The sequence below is a fragment of the Lonchura striata genome, chromosome 5 (genome assembly GCF_046129695.1).
Source record: "Lonchura striata isolate bLonStr1 chromosome 5, bLonStr1.mat, whole genome shotgun sequence".
In the NCBI taxonomy this organism is placed as follows: Eukaryota; Metazoa; Chordata; class Aves; order Passeriformes; family Estrildidae; genus Lonchura; species Lonchura striata.
The window spans coordinates 2,763,903-2,779,303 of NC_134607.1; the positions used below are offsets into that span (position 1 = coordinate 2,763,903).

The 15,401-nt window shown below is 42.6% G+C and overlaps 1 protein-coding gene and 1 long non-coding RNA gene across 4 annotated transcripts in view; one reads left to right on the forward strand and one right to left on the reverse strand.

The window, feature by feature from the left end:
• Positions 1 to 1,755: 1,755 nt before the first annotated feature.
• LOC110473193 (uncharacterized) lies at positions 1,756 to 7,588 on the reverse strand. The gene is made up of 4 exons (XR_004147685.2): positions 7,526 to 7,588; positions 5,829 to 5,904; positions 3,759 to 4,628; positions 1,756 to 1,893 (listed from the first exon to the last, which is right to left on the reverse strand). It is a non-coding gene; the product is annotated as an uncharacterized LOC110473193 (long non-coding RNA).
• Positions 7,188 to 15,401, forward strand: part of MPPED1 (metallophosphoesterase domain containing 1) — a 62,611-nt gene continuing 54,397 nt past the window's right edge. Inside the window, exon 1 of one of the 3 annotated variants that reach the window (XM_021535499.2) lies at positions 7,188 to 7,274. The gene's annotated coding sequence lies outside the window, so the exon portion shown is untranslated. Of the gene's footprint in view, positions 7,275 to 7,724; positions 7,849 to 7,951; positions 8,236 to 15,401 lie in introns of those variants that run through there. The other 2 variants (XM_021535500.3, XM_021535501.3) reach the window with 2 other exon arrangements.

Genomic DNA, 15,401 nt, shown 5'->3' on the forward strand with positions numbered 1-15,401 from the left:
AGAGCAAGCCTTTTAAAGTGTTCAAGGTAGTTTCTACACAGGAACCAAATCTGCCATTTTTTTTTTTTCTAACAAGAATTATGCTTGACACACAAGAACAGCTGAAGGCTCAGTTATGCCCTTCTGATAGGTTTTTTCCACATCCTTTGTGGCCTCTTCTTTCTTTGCTTGATGGCAAAAACAGATGAGGTGGGTGTTTGATGTGCTGTTTCTCCCTCTGAGGGCCTGGAGCTAGCTTGGAACACTGCAGCCTTGATCTTTGCTGAATCAAGTAGAAAATCATGACACTCAACCAAAAGGTCTTTTGGGCCATTTTGCAACAGGCTGTTTAAAGCAACAGTACTGTATCAGAACAAATCTAAGAGAAACCTCCAACTCCATCTCTTTAGTGTTTCCCCTATACGACTATGGAATTTCTCCAGTGGGTTTACATTCTTATGTTTTACATGCCTCCCTTATTTTCCTTTTTGCTTTTCACTACACTTATTAGCACACATATAAAAAAATCACCCCAGCTCTAGACCTACAAAAAAATATAACCCATAACATCCTGCTTTAAACTTTGTCTGAAAGATGATTTCAGCCCAGGTTTCTTCATCTGGAAAATTATCATGATACTGAGCTGCTTTTGGCATCGCAGGACAATTTGTAAAAGACTTACTCCACAGAACTTACTTATTTACTTACAGTATGTACTGAACAGTTCCTCAGAGAATTTGGCACAGGCTGGATTTATAAGGTACCACCTGTCAGCTAACAGTCACCATTATTCACCCGAATTGCACAAGCAGACAGACTCACTTAGTCTGTTTAGTCAGGCTGGCCTAAGGGTTTGGTCAAATACAGGCTGAAGAGGGTCCTGGCTTTTCCATTTTGGATATGGTGCCCCTTGTTTCTGGCTAGTTGTGTAACAGGCTTTATTTTCTTCTGTCAGCATTTAGTCAAACTATTCCTTTGCATTACTGTAAATTGGCTTTGTCTTGTAAGCCAACTGTGTTACTTTTAAGGATGGCTTGAAGGATGAGACAGGCTCTCATGCCAGCCTCAGAGCTGTGCTAGCAGAGCTCGTGGCAGGCAGTTTTCAGCCTCCTTAGGAGTGCTTGTTTCCCATTCTAGAACACTGCTGCAAGAAATGAGAGGTTTATGGGGAAATTCCATTGCTTTTCTATGAGCCAGTAACTTCTTCACTGGCCTCGATCCAGGGAAACATATACATATATATCTATTTATATTCATCTCCTTATAGTTTATCTGCTTCAGTGGTATATATACATTCCACAGATTGCCACAGTGCCCTGCAAGTGAGGTGAGGACTCTGGTTTTCCCCTCTTCCTGACTCCTGGCTGTCCTCTAGCCACTACAGACATTAAACCAAAGGCATCCTCAAAGTTCAGGAGAATGCCATGTCCTTCTGGTGGCCAAGGCATGCAGTTGCCTTGGCCACCATCCTTTTGTTCCTTATCCAGCCATCCCCTATGTGGGGGACAGCGGGTCACTTGTAGGAGAAGCTAATCATTCCCTTTATGCTTAACCCAAAGATGCAACAGAAGGGCAAACACGGGAGGCCTTTCCCCAGGCTCTAGGAGAGGGATTCCACACTTGCCTTACCTCTGAATCTCCTTGTCGTGGTGGGTTTATTTGACTGAATTGTGTGCTTCTCTGATTTAATTGTTATGTTATTAGGGTGAGTAAAATAAAGCTGCAGCTTTTCTTTTGCTGTATTAGTGCAGTTTAATTACATTTGGGAAAGGCAAAAAGGAGAGTGGGAGCTTGCCAACATTAATGCTGTCTGTCATTCACAGCCCATTGATGACAAGGAGTTGAAAGCTTGGCAGTTACTCTGGTAATCAGCAACCTGGCTGATGACGAATGGAAAAGATTATGTGAAATTTCCTGAAAGGGGGAAAAAAAAAGAGTTCTCCAAAGAACTAAAATACAAAATGAGAACAAAGGGCAAAAAACCCCCAAACCCCAACTTCTAAATCCAAGACTTAAATCCTTTTTATAATGTTTACATGAAAGATCCTACATGAAGCAGATGTAATAAATGAAAAATTTCCAATAGTAAACTGTGTTTAATGCCTATAAAAGGAATGTGTTCCTAAAATAGGAGCACAAACATGTCCACTTGATTGTTGAAATGGACTTTTTCCCCTCAGCTGAAGAATACATATCACTGGTAAAAAACAACCAGACTATCCAAAGACCTTTTATTGCTATAGATGGCCCCCCAGTAATATTTTTTAATTCATAACACTGAAACGCAGCTCATCTTTTAGAGCTTTTCCAAATATATAATTCTACAGCTTTCAAAATGCAAATACTTTGTTTTCTTTTTTATTCCCTCTACTTCATTTTCTATTTTTAATACAAGAGGATGCAGATATTTCATCTTACCGTTAGGAACATAAGCAACCACTATTCAGGTTTTAGAGTTACTTGCAGCATCTCAGCCTCTGACACAGTAGTAAAGTTCAAGAAAAACTCATGTTAAATGAGACTTGGAATTACATCAGTGTTTAAGGAAAAATTCTACAGGAGAAATTCTACATTCCACATGGTTTTGTTGTGACCTGTAACACGCATTATTTGTGACATTTCTCATTTGTCTTAATTAAACACTGAATATTATTCCAAAGCCTTTTTTATTGGCATCTTTGGGAAGAAACAATCATGGCTTGTTTGAGATTTTGTCCTGTCATTTTTCTGTAGCTGCTGGATATACCTACTCAGTTTCACAAGTCACAGAATTGCACTTCGGTATTCAAGACTTCAGCTTTTCATTTTGCTCACAATGGGCAAATGAAAAGGTCCTCTGGTATCTATAGCATTATTAGACCATATTTTTAAGAACAAGAAAAACCCATACAACTGGACAATGTGTAACTGTTTGCTGGGCATCCAAGCAATTGTGAGACTTTTGTCCCTTCTGTTTTGCCAAACACAGCATAGGACAAGAAAGAAACAAATGGCTTTTAATCTCGACATTAGGCAACTCGGGCAATTTAAAGTTTACCGGCAGGCAATGTTGACTGTGCAGGGCTGTGAATAGGGAATTTCTCTCTCACACTACTGAACAGATACATCACTATGTGGCTCCAGGCTTTTTCCCCACAGGCAGAGTACCACAGCTCCGTATTTTATGAGGAGTTGCAGGGAACACCTAACCCCAGCTGAAAGGAGATATCTAAGGTTTACTGCAAAACAACACGAGGCTGATTTGATTGGTAAGTTTAGTGTTAAGAACTAGCTGTTTATTTATTAGCTTAAAAATATCACACAACTTAGAGACCTCCTTCCCCCCTAAAGAAATGACAATGGGATATTAGTCATTCATCAGACCCACTTCCAAACTTCTGTGGAGAAGATGTAAAACTTAACAAAAAAAAACCCTGTAAACTTTTATTTTGGTGTCTGTGTGTGTGTTAGCAGTGTGAAGCTCCACTGCCTGATGAACAGATCTTTCCATCCTGGACAACACATTGTTTTCTCCATGTGATAACCATGTGATAACCTGATGTTTCTCCACATTTATCCAGGTTTCACAGACATGTCATGCCTCAGAGCTCAGGTGCACCACATACCCCCCTGTCCTGGCAAAGACCACCCAGACTGTGTGGATCAGCTGCTCCTTGCACACGTGCATCCCATCTGATGCCTCAGGAAAGCACCTGGGAGGTGCAGGCACAGACGAGCTCTGCAGGGCACATGCAGGAAGTCTGACATGTCCCAGAAGTGATGGGGAACACAGAACCTACCAGGGGATGGATGGCACATTTCAGAGCTGTAGGCTGTCACTCAGCAGTGGTCTGCTGCTCCTCTTCTGCTGCGACACTGTGCTGACAGAAGTCTGCACTAACTCTTATCTGGAAAAATCAAATGCCTAAAAATTAAAAAAATCCTAAACTAGGCTGGATTTGTTCACTTAACAGGTGGTTTTGAAACCCAGGTTTAATTTAAACCACACATAAATAATTGCCAACCACCAAGAAGCCAAATCAAGTACAAAAATTCAGCTGAAATGATGCACTGTTACACAGGTTTATGTTTATTATCCATTTGTGCCTTCTCCAGTGATCGTCTGAACTTCATTTGCCCAACTGCCTTTCACTTTCAATAAGAGGATCCTTTCCTCCCCTATCAGTTGAAATTAATTTTTGTCTGTTGCTACCTAAGCACTCACAGAGAGCATTTTCCATCTTCAAAACTAATAATAACACATAAGCCCCTCCACCTTGAAGTAACAATCTGTACAACCAAAGGGAACTATTTAGGGGTCCCTTGCTTCATTATGCCAGAATTTGATCAAAATCCCTACACATACTGCCCTTGCTGGACAACAGAATTCCATACTATCTTCCCCCAATTTTTTTATTAAAAAAAAAAAAAATCAAGTAACATTTTGTTGAAATTTTGTCTGCACCTCTTCAATTGACACAAAGAGATATTTGCTGTTCCTGAGCTTCAGAAGGTGACACCACCAGCCTGAGTGCCTTGGCTACGCAGATGGAACAGGACATAGCTGATGCAGGAAAGCAATTTTTGAGAGCTGCAGTTTCTTCTGCAGGCAGGGTGAATATCTTCTTTGTTTCAATCCATTTGAGTAGTTCAGTTAAGGACTATTAAAGCTGAAAAATCAACATTAGAGAAGAAAAAGTAAGAATGCCTATTTTCCTCTGTCAATCTACAGCTAAACCAAAGTGTGAGAGGATAAGATCTGCTTTCTCTAAGATTGTCAAAGCCATGGCTACCAGAAGCCACCAATTTAATTCCCCTTCTAGGGGACATTATTTCAGTTATTTCATAAAATATTTTAAAATGCAAAGATACTTTTGAAATGCATCAAACATTTTATGATAGGTTTAATGAACAATTTTAAATGCCCTCAAACAAATTTTAGTTGAATGTCAGTTTTCATACAAAGAGAACTTGATGCAAATCAAAAATAACTAAAAATGTCAAGTACTATTCACCATTTTGTAACAATAGAGGATAAAGATTAATTTTTTAATAAAATACTTTAAACCTAAACCAGATGTGTTTAATGTGTATAGATATGATGTTAACTCTATAGATACAACATAAACTCTTAGTTGAAAAAGAAAAATAGCCAAGCTGCTAATTCTGATCAGCTGATTTCTGTTTACACATTCACCAAAAAAGAAAAACCCATTTCTCTTACAAAAAGACAGCTAAAATTTAAAAAGTGTAAAGAAGATCTAAATTACCCATATCAAATATTTCTGTTTGTTCTTTTAAAGAATAGTTGAAATTAAGGATTTTAATTTTTCTGTGAAAGGATTTGCACCCAGCCAGCCTTGCCTCACCTGGAACATTTAACCAACAATTTTTAATATTAAAGACAAAAATAAATAAGAACAATGCTTAGCACATTTGCTTCTTTCTTTTTTTTTTTTTTTTAAGTAGGAATTTATTACTCATATTTCCCGTGGGGAAACCACACAGCCTCAAGATTTCCAAAAAAAAGGTGCCTGTAATTACTTTTCTAAGCTTGTATTCATGCATCTGAATAAGTGGATTGATTGTGAATTTGTTCTGCAGCTTCTAATAGGTCCTAACCATTAGGCCGATCAAAAATTTCTCAAGCACATTTATATTGTTGCAGAACCGCTGACATGTCAAAATGCAAACTTTCAAGATAAATGTGGATTTTTTGCCAGCGATGGAAGCTGTGGGGGAAGGTTTCCTGCTCCACTTTTGGGGTTCCAAGCCTCTGCCCAGAGCACAGGAACTTCTCGGGGGGCAGCCGAGGGGTCTCCGTGCCCTGGGCAGAGCCAGCGTGCGAGTTTGGCTCTGCTCGGTCATACAGGAGCGTGTGTGGGGCTCGATGGCTTCTTTTCTTTCCTCCAGAACACTTCCCAGGGCTGTCTGCTTCACCCTGACCTGGAAGAGATGAGCAAGGTAGAATTATTCTGTCCAGAATGGTCTTTTCCAGCTCGGGCTTTTCAGACTGCTGTTTGATCAACGGTAAGTCACCATGTGTACCAAACCCAGATGTAACTCCACTAATCGTTGCTTGATACCCATCACACTTTCTTGCCCAGCAGGTGATACGGGAACATGCGAGCAGGAATTAGATTTATTCTTGCAAGGATTTGAATTTTTTTCATTTGACAATTGCTCTGCAGTTGTGCAGCAAAGCCCTTTACATGTAATTTGCCTCTCCTCAATGCACGCGTTTAACTCTCCTGCTCTCTACTCATAATATCATAGGAGTGCAATATTATATATTTATGATTCTACGATGGCCTGATTTCGAAGCAGAGGGAAGCTGTGCGTGCTCGGTGCCTCTGAGAAATACACCAGGCACTGTCAGGGAAGGGACCTTCCCTCGGCCACCCCCGTGTCGCTCTGCATCCCGCCGGGACCTGACCTCCGGAGTCCCCCCGGCGCCCTTCTCTCCCACCACCACAACCTGCGCTGCCGAAGGGACGGTCAGCGGTTCTCTCGGTCCGCGGGGCGCTCGCTACCCGCAGACCCCCCCGCAGCCCGGGCACCAAACTTCCCTCTGACCGCTGCGGGAAGGAGGGGGACGAGCGGAACCCCCCATCCCCAGAAAGGCCGGCGCGGAGTTCTTGCCTCCCGACCGCGCACACAGCTCCCCGAGGATGCTGTGCCCCGGCCCCGGACACACGGTCCCCGAGGATGCTGTGCCCCGGGCCGGACCGCTCGCACAGCTCCCCGAGGATGCTGTGCCCCGGCCCCGGACACACGGTCCCCGAGGATGCTGTGCCCCGGGCCGGACCGCGCACACAGCTCTTCGAGGATGCTGTGCCCCGGCCCCGGCCAGCCGCTCCCCGAGGATGCTGTGCCCCGGCCCCGGACACACACTCCCGGAGGATGCTGTGCCCCGGGCCGGACCGCGCACACACGCTCCCGGAGGATGCTGCGCCCCGGGCCGCGCAGCCCGTCGGCGGGGCCGGGGCTCGCCGGCTCCCCTCCCGGCGGAGGCGGCCCCGCGCCGCCCCCGCTGACCCGCGCCCGCGGCGGGAGGGGGCGGCCCGCGCTCCGCCGCGGCGCAGCCCGGCCGCGGGCACCGAGCTCCGGGGCCATGCAGCGCCGCGGCCCCGGCGCATCACCGCTCCGGCCGGGCGGGGAGGAGGCAGGGCCGGCAGTGGGGGATTCCTGGCCCCCCAAAGGAGGTGGGGGAGGCGGGGGAGGGGAGGCGGGGGGGAGGGGAGGCTGAGCTCCCGGAGAAGGAGACGATCGCTCGCACAAAATCCTGCGTCTTCAAGCCGGCCCCGGCGGGCACGGTACGTATTTGGGAGGCCCCCCCGCCCCGCTGCCCCCGCGGGGATGGGGGTCGGGGCTGGGGTCCGGGCGGCTGCCCCGGGCGGGAGAATCGCGCGCAGGGCCCGTTCCCGATGCGGGATCGGTGGAAGGCGGTGAGGTTCGACCGCCTCCCCCGGCTGGGGACCGAGGAGACGGGGTGGGGGGGATGGGTCCGCCTGTGTCGCCGTGCGAGGGTCTGAAACCCCCCCAGCCGCACCCCCCACCTACCCACCCCCAAGCGCGTCAGGGTTTTGCTTCTCCCAACCAAGCTTCCTCTTGCCTTCTTAAAAAAAAAAAAAAATATATATATATATATATATATCTACACACACACACACACACACACACACATATATATATATATATACACACAATATCTATACCCCAAAGCTAGAAAGAGTGAGGCGGGCGGTGGAGGGGGGAGCGAGGCGGGGGAAGGGCTTTTCTGAGGATCGGGAGAGGCGGAGGGAGAGGCGCCGGGAGCCTCGCAGCATCCCGTGCCCCGGCCCCGCGGCGCAGCTGCCGCCGGCCGTGCGGAGCGGGCTGCGGAGCAAGGTAAGCGCTGGCACCGCGCTCCGCGGAGCCTGCTTGCCCCTCGGGGGCTGCTCTCCCCGGCCGGGCAGAGCGGCCGCTGCCCCGCCGTGCCCCGCCGCCGCCCAGCCGCGAAGTTACTTTGTTCGCAGAGTTGCCGCGGAGGCCGGGCTGGGACCCCCGGGCGCCCCGGCCGCTCGTCGCTCGCATCCCCCGCGCCGAGCTCCGCGACACCGGCCAGCACCGCCGAGGAAGCCCCCGCGGAAAAGCCGTGCGCGCCTTCCCCGCTAGTTTCCCCTCGCACAGCCGGGGGAAGGGGTGATGGAAGAGGAAGAACTTCCCTTTGTCGTAGGAGAGGATTGAGTGACCTCCAAAGTTTTGTTCCGGGAGGAAACTGCTCGGATAAGTTTGGTAGGATTCATGCCGATTTGCATGTGATTTATTGCGCTGTTATTTGGTATCCAGCACGCTCAAAGCAGCATAGCAGACCAACAAAAAAAAAAAACCAAAAAAAAGAACCAACCAAAAAAACCCCAAAAAACCCCAAAACAAAACAAAACATAAAGGACGTTTAGATAGAGATTTCTGTTCTTTTCACTGCTTTCTTAGGATTAGTGGTTTCTCTCTCGTACTTTCAGATCGGTAGTGTGGAATACGTTTATAAATGGGTGTGCTTGTCCGTGAGTAACACAGAGGGTATGGATGGGAAACGTGAAGAAACTGGGCAGATTTCAAACGTTCCGTTCTTGTGGTCGGAAGATCAATGGTTGAAGATTCTTGCATGCACAGTCTGTACCTTGACAGTATTACCATTGAGAGATCTGCTGATAATATATGGTATTGATAGCCATTTCACCCTCAGTTTAATGAATTTTGTGGTTAATTTAGACTAGTGTAAAGGAACTCTGGATATTCTGGATAAATTGATAGCTAATAATTACTAAACTTTGCAATTAGCTTGTGATAAAGTGAACTCTCTGTTTTTCTAAGGTAGATATTTAAAATGCAAGGCTACATTTTAAAAGTGTATGTCTGAAATTCGGCTACCAAAAAATCATGCATCTTTTGAGACCAGTTATGGAGTCATTGTAAAATGGCAATCTGTGTTGCACCTCTTCATAATAAACAGTTTTGTGATGCCAGACACTGTTAACTCTCTGGTAGTGTGCTACAAAAATAAGGGGGGGGGCTGATTTCTATTTGGAGATAGATTTTTTTTTAAATGATTAAATGTAGTAGTTTTCCTGTGAATGATACGTATGTGAACTGATTAATATTAGTTACTACCCATAAAATTTCAATGGATTGTTTAAACAGTTTTAGCTTGGCTCTCGGGGTTTGTTTCATTGTCTCAAGCTATCCGAGACGTAAGAAATCTTTAAAATTACTTGCTTGTACATTGTCCTGTCTACCTCCTTTCTTCTCTTCCTGGTCTCCTGTGGTATAATTCAAAGCAGAGTAGCTGCAGAGAATACCTGTGTATGTTTGTGTGAAGTAAAATACCCATTTTAAAGATACACAAATGTTCTTGGTGGACAGGAGCCATCCCCTCATGCCCTGTACGAAAACCTTCTGGGCTGCTATTAACGAGAGACTTGCTTTGGTGTTAGTTTGTGATGACAAACAACAAACATTAGAGAATGCAAAGATAAAGCTGGTGCTCTGATCTTTGTTTAAACAGGTCATGGTTTTTATTTAATGCTGCCTGCTCATTATGGGAACTGTCAGCAGGAATGTAAAGCAGACTGGAGTTCTGATGTGGCATGCATTCATAGATGACTCTGACATTGATGTTTCTGCTTCTTCAATTAGTGGTTCATAGAATATAGTGTAGTTTGTGCTCATAGTCATTTAATCGAATGTACTATATGAAATCGAAAAAACCCTCTAGATTAATGTCCTGCTAAGAACCAAACATGTTCAGATCTGCAGCCTCAGGTGCAGTCCTCTTGACCTGAAGAGTTACGCAGAAGTGGACTTTTCTATTTAATAGAACAAGTAGAAGTGTATAAAGGGATCATTGGTTTTTAAGTCAGCTGGAGTTCTGCCACTGAATTACGAGGAAGGAGACTTAAATCCCCTGAAACCAGGTAACTGCTTAGTCAATTACCCAGTCGGTTTCTTTTTTTCAGACGTATGGAAACAATATCAAATAGTAATTAGAAAGTGTATTCATAATTGAGAATTTTAAAGCTTTTCATCCATGAGAACAGTTTTCATCTCAGTTGGTTAATAAACATAATAAAAATAATGCAGTGTAGTCCATTTTGATCCTTGCTGAATCTTGTTTTGAGGAATTCATATGGGATGGGCAAGGTAAGCTGAAGGAAGAGCCTTTTCACATGTTCAATTACATGAAGGAATATTAGAATATTGCAACATACAGTACGAGCTTTCAAAATAAGACTCAGTGTAGCACTTGAAACTTTAATTTGGGTGTTCTGGATCATACCTTGGTTTCAGTAGTGTGATCATTTTCCATAGGTCGATTTCATCTGTCTGAGACCAAAGCTTCCAATTATTATTGGTAACTTAAATCCTTCATTTTAAATCCTGGCTATTCTAGGTTATGTTGCAAAATGCACGCAAAATTGGTAATGTAAGAGAGTTCTTTAAGGTCGCTGGATTCTTATCCCTTAACTTCGTATTAGCAAATCATCTTTTCAGTCAGTGTAATTACAAATAAAATAGCATGAGAATGTGATGCTCAGGCAGGGTTGCAGAGTGACAATCCCTGATAAAGATCCATTGCAAAAAGTGGCAGAGCTGTTGCAGGACTGGCTGTTGCCCTGCTTCTGCAGTAGCCACCTCTGGAGGTAAAGCAGTTCATTCCTGGGCGCTGCTCATTGCTTGACCTCGCTGTTGAAACTGTCAACAAGTGTGGCAGTTTTGCCATGCTTTGACAAAGCAGTGGGAATTGTATTAGGATCAACAATTAGCCATCATGGTATATATGAGGCAACTTGCAGTCATAACTGATTTGAGATTCATTAGAGTAACCTAAACACAAAGTGCTTAGCATCTTCCATTCAGTCACAATTTAAAATGCTGCGATTTACTACAGGAGTAAAGGCTGAGTTCGTCATATCATTTAAATATGCTGTATTCTGTGTCAGACTAATATCAGTGCAGTAAGGGCTCATCTTTACTGATTGAGAGGTGCAATGCAGAAATACATTTCAGCTGCAAGCATTAGCCCTCACTTGTTACATGTGTCTAATTTCTACATTTCTGCTAAAACCAAGAGTGTATCGCTTCTCTTTGCAAGCTTACTTTTTATGTGGTGTGTCCTCATCACCTTTTACATTGAATTCCTCTGCCATGCAGTCAGCCCGGCTTCCCTTATGGCATCGAGGGTCTTGTCACTGAACCAAAGACTGAAGCCAGCAGAGCAGCTGCACAAGTGGCATATGAAGGAGGCTGATGGTGACTGCTAGTTTGGATTGTTTTTGCCATGTTTTCCTAATCGGCTGGTTTTGCACAAGCCTCCTTTCCTGCCAGCTCTCGGAATCGCATCCCTGCGCTCCACTCGATTCCTTAGCACCTCTTCCCTCCTCTCACTGACTCTTAGCAGATCCCATCTTCTTCCCACTTCTGTCTTTTGTGATGCTAATCTTGCATTATTTTTTTCCTTCTCCCTAAAAGCAAATGGAAGGAACACAGTGTGCTGCCGTTGCACTGATAATTCCCGTGCTCGGTTGTTTTCCTCCCATCTCCGTTGTTGAGTTTCTGGAGGCTGGAATCTGGGGCAGAGGCTGCTTTACTGTAGGGCTGTCCAGTGTCCAGCATCATTTGCTGCTGGATTTCACCTGGCCTGTGGACATTTATCATGCATAGTAATACAAGGATTGCTTTGGCTTTGTGGGACAGCTTTTCTTCTGATTCTTTGGTAGAAAAGCAAAACATTTCTACTTGGAGAGATTCTATTCTTCTATTGCTGTTCTGAGTTTTTTTCACTCAACACTGTGTCGTTAATATGAGAGGATTTTGGTAAAAGTTCAAGACACTTTGCCTAATGTAGTGGGGATGGGGTAGATCAGAGTTTAGCTACTGACAGAGGTTAACTGTCTTGTACCTTCCACAAGAACGATAATAAATGTCAATTCCAACACATACTAGTGGAAACCTCAGGTTTGTCAACATCAAAAAAAAAAGTTCAGATTTCACCGTGTTGATAAAATAAAACAGTAGGGAAAACAAATTTTTAAAAAAATACACAGTGAGTTCGTTTCAGAACTTGCTTATTTTCCTCCCAGATATTTTTGCATTTTGATCTCTGTTGACTTTCCACCTCTAAACTGCGTATTTTTATTTTAGCTTTTTTTTTTTCTGCCCCATGAAAATCTTTTCACCAATGCAAATAAAAATTTGCAAGTGAGTATTTCAAGCAGCCAGTGAATCAACTGATGGACAGTGCACAGTTCAGGGGCAGCCTTTCTTTATCTCACATGGACCACGTAGGGGGGCTCTTTGTGGACATGACTTCAGGGTAGGAGGAGTGGCTGTTAACTGTTTTTTTATTTTACATCAGTCCTGGAGGCAATACCTGGAAAAATAAAGGTAACAAACCTAGTGACACCCTCCCTGGACGTGAATCAGATGACAGGGTTTCAATGGCATTGATGCAGCAGAAGTATTATGACATAATAGTTAATTTTCAAAGTTATGTATGTTAAAGAAGAAAATGTAGCTGTGAAGGATTTGCTTGTTTAATTTTCTAATTTATCTCCAGACCTTAGTAGAGAAAGAGACAGTGATGTCAGAAGTAGTATCACTATAAATATATTTATATGTGAGCTGTGTTCCACATCCCACCTTTGACATATGTGCTGGTACTTTGGCATTTCATTCATCTTGAACTACAGGGATGCATAGGCCACTTCTCTTTTGTGCTCTTGTCCTTTCAAGAGTTGTTAGCATCGGATTTCTTTCTGAAATCAGATGAGAATATTGGCAGCAGAAATGAATCCACAGCCGAGTGGTGCTGCTGCACAAAAAGGGAAGACCCTGTCAATTTATTACACACAAATTCCACTGAAATCAATTAGGATAAAGTGAGTGGCACAAGCAAGTGGCTTTTTACACCCAGTGGGGCTTGTACAAGGCTAGGAAATGAGGATGTGGCCAGTTGTCACAAAAGAGTAAAGAAAAAGAACATTCTTCAATTTAAAATTAAACCAAACTGTGTCTTAAATGTGTTTCAGTACTCACATAGTGTTCTTCTCAATAAGTAATATTTTGAAAGATTTTGGGAGTTTAACCAGGTGACATCCCCAAAATGCAAACGGAAATGTAGAATCAAACCCCCTCAACCCTAATTTATTCCTGTTGGAATGTCAACTTTTTAAATTTCCCCACGTAACTTGTATTTTTGGCTATTTTCCTTTAGAATGAGTATTCTCATTTGGGAACTTCTAATTTTCTCTATATGAACATACACACATGGTTTACAGCAGCATAGCAGTTTATATATTACTGCCAGAGACTAAGGCAATTTTTTTAGAGTGAGGAATGATTTTTGTGGCTCTTAGATATTTATTTAAAATTTCCTTCCCTAGAGGTAATTACTTACCTAGATTAGTTACCTCTGTAGGTATTTTTAGATAACTAAAGGTAAAAAGAGTATATTTTTCAGGAAAAATATTTGGTTTTACTTAAAAAAAGGTATCAATTTAAATATTTAATTGAAATATTACAATGTTTTTATACATTCTGGCACTATTGTATGTAGGATTATAATATTGTGTTCAGCCTTGACAAAGATTCAGTCTATCTGTAGATCTTACAGCACTCCAGTATCTAAAATATATTGGATATATGGTAAAGCACAATTTTAAGGTTGAAACAAAGCAATATTATTAGGGTTTGTTGATTTTTCAAATTGAATAAATAAACAGTTTATTTGTATGGATGAGAAATTAATTCAGAAAATGATCCTGCTAGTGAGCCAAAATAAAACAAAATTTTCATAAATGGAATATTCATTTACTGTATAGTTGTGGGAACCAAGGAGGGAAATAAGAAAAAGTAATTTAAAATCATACAATCATTCAAAATAAGACCGACAGAGAAACTTTCTAAGTTATAACTGCTTTAAATAAATACAGAATTGGATTTCTTAGGCAAATATTCAATTTTCATATTTGCTGAACTTGGTGTCTGTATACTTTCCTGGATGCCTTGTCAGGACTTTGGTGTGCCATAGGTACAGTATATTTTTGGATGAAATTTCATAGAAGTGGATGTTTCTACATAGTCCCAAAACCCAAATAATTTATCTCATTTCCTACTTGCTGTGTCCATATAATCTTTTTTTTTCAGTTAAAGCTCACAAGTTATATGTTAGTGTTCTTTATAAAGAAAATAATGAGAGAAATGTGCAATATTTATGTTTGAGAGCAAAGGAAGTAGCTAATATGAAGAAAAAAAATTCAGTCAAGAATTTTCTCATACTGTCTGTAACAGGTCATTATAACCTGCAATGGAGAGCAATGATGTGTGTTTTAGCATGGTGAGAAATAACTTGGGGGATTTTGTTGCCTTTTTTTATTTTCCTAATGCAGGTTAAGGTGATTGGAATTATAGAATTATAGAAAAATAAGAGGTTTTATTTAAGACAGTGGGGTTTTTTTTTCCATGTTAGAAACCAGATTGCTCAGTGCCCTGCAGATCTACAGTTAACAAATATGTGAGATATATAATGAGGCACTGAAGTATTAATTGATATGTGAAATATGAGATTCTAAACAGAAGAGGACAAAAAGAGTAGGGCTTTGAGGCTTACAGGTAATTCAGAATTACATTCCCTGGTTTTGCTTGTATGGGTGGAAATAGCTAGGACTTCCAGGGACAAGATACACTCACAGAACTGAGTATTATTTGACTGATAACAGTTATCAAATTTAGATTTGCTGGCACAGAAAACCACCTCAGATATTTTCTAAAAAGGCTTAGAAGTGCATGTTTAGTTTTGTTTATTTTTTTAAAATGCAGTGGGAAATGTTTCAATCTCTGACAAATGCTATTCATTGAGGAAGCCTAATGATTCCATCAGTAGAAGTGTGCACGATCAAACTTAAAATCCTCAAGTGTCTCCATGACATTTGACTGTGCTGCCTTCCCTTGAAAGCCCTCATTTGTCAGGTGAGCACACCAGGCTGCCAAGGGGTGGTTTTGCTTTCCCAGGACCTGCATTCTGTTGCAGAAGATGAAGAGAAGGAAAGATTTCAACAGCAGTGTGATTTCCCTGGCTTATCCTTTCCCACAGAATAATTCCTTTTTAGGATTATTTCAGTATTCCTTTTCTGGTGGCAGAACTGAAGATAGCAGACTGATTCCATTGATTGGCCTCTATCTGAACTGTCTGAAATGGGCATTTTAGCAAAAAAACCCGTAGTGTTTTCAAGCTACTTCTCAGAATAAGTCACTGCTTTTCTAGTCTCAGTAAGTTCACTCTCTGGTGGTCAGTTTGTGACAAGCATTTTTCGGGAGGTTCAGCAAAAGCAGGAATTTGTGATAGTGAAGCTGGTGGTTGTCAAAATGTTACTGAGACGATTCGGACCATCGATGCAGAGTAC